Source organism: Mirounga angustirostris, unplaced genomic scaffold (assembly GCF_029215605.1).
Source record: "Mirounga angustirostris isolate CCGP_5_RB_7025 unplaced genomic scaffold, mMirAng1.0.hap1 SCAF_12, whole genome shotgun sequence".
Taxonomy (NCBI): domain Eukaryota; kingdom Metazoa; phylum Chordata; class Mammalia; order Carnivora; family Phocidae; genus Mirounga; species Mirounga angustirostris.
In genome coordinates this window covers 97794047-97795510 of record NW_026991720.1, presented here as the reverse complement: position 1 = coordinate 97795510, position 1464 = coordinate 97794047, and the positions used below count along the sequence as shown (strand labels likewise).

The 1464-nt window shown below is 35.4% G+C and overlaps 1 pseudogene; it reads right to left on the bottom strand.

Annotated features, from left to right (window-relative positions):
• Nucleotides 1-737: 737 nt before the first annotated feature.
• On the bottom strand, nt 738-1231 carry LOC123835851 (UMP-CMP kinase-like; annotated as a pseudogene).
• Between the last annotated feature and the right edge of the window lie 233 nt (nt 1232-1464).

The window sequence follows — 1464 nt, the reverse complement described above, 5'->3', positions numbered from 1 at the left end:
TATGTAATAGAGCACAGGAACACAGGTCATTAGATGTGATCTTGCCCCTTACCTTCAGATTTATGTCAGAATAGAGCTCACAATTCTGCCAGGCTCTGAACCCCAGTGACCCCATTCCAATCCCTGGAAGCAAAGAAGATGCCCTGTCACACAACTTTGTATAAGTTGTAATAAAACAAAACCTAAGTTTTCTTACCTTTCTATAGGAAATGGTCAGTTATTTGATAAATGCTAAAACACTTCTAGAAATTCATTTTATGAGTTTATCAAACACATTTTGCAAGAACCAACTACATGAAAGTTTCCTTTGGAATTTGGTCTACAGATTCATTTAACAGGTTGGAAATTTGAAACCTGGAAGAAAAGGAGGAAGTGGGGAATCCTTAATCCTAACATTGTGATTATTAAAGGGATATACACACTTACTAAAAAGTTTTGCTCACAGAAGGCACAAACTATGAGAGGGATATGCTTTTTGAGTAAAAGCAAAGAACTAGCTGATACCCTTCTTTGTTTTCTGAACACCATAGCTGAGATGAAGTTAGACCCGAATTCACTGTCTACTCCTATAAACAAAAAAAATCTAAGATAAAAAATTTAATTTGTCTTATTACATACTTCTGGCCATTAACTGAGATGTAATTATGAAAGATTAAAATTGCCTTAAAAAGGGGTTGTAATAACAGTTATCAAAGCAATATTCAAGCATGATTTTGAGGATGCTTTCACATTCAGAATTAGCCTTCTTTGTCAAAAATCTTACCAATTTCATCAAAAACTTCAACAGACTTAGAGTCATCTATTTTCTTGACTTCCGCATTTCTTCATGTAAGTAAATAATTGGTTTTGTTGACTGAAGATAGGTCTGAATTCTCTTTTCCAAGCTCTCTTCTGTTGTCATCACTTCTACCACTACTTTTCCCCTCTCAGGACATCATTCAATACAGATCTCACTATTACAGTAAAAGAATAGAATGAAAGACACATCTGCCTTCCCATCCATGATCTTCTTCCAACCCTGAAGGTTGTCTTGATTTCTTGGAAACCTATCAATTAAGAATTTATTCTTCTGAGCATTGGCAGCTATTGTCTGATCCATTTCACTCTTTAACAAACTGATAGTTGTCTCAACTGGCACCATCTTTCCATCTTTAATGTACTTTTCAATGAGTTCACCATACTGTGGATCTGGGTTCTTCCTTTCATCAAGAAGTTCTCCTACATAAAGGTTTGTTAGCCATATTTTAGATCATTGATTTACTATAGAGGATGTAACTCAAGAACAGTCAGATAGATGCATAGCTCCAGAGCACAGAGCTTCCATGCCTTCTCCAGACAGGTATCTCCCCCTAAATCTCCACACGTTCACCAACCCCTGGTGTTATTATTTCTTGATATGGGTTTAATTACTATCTAATATTCTTTTATTTCAGCCTGAAAAACTCCCTATATTATTTATTGTAA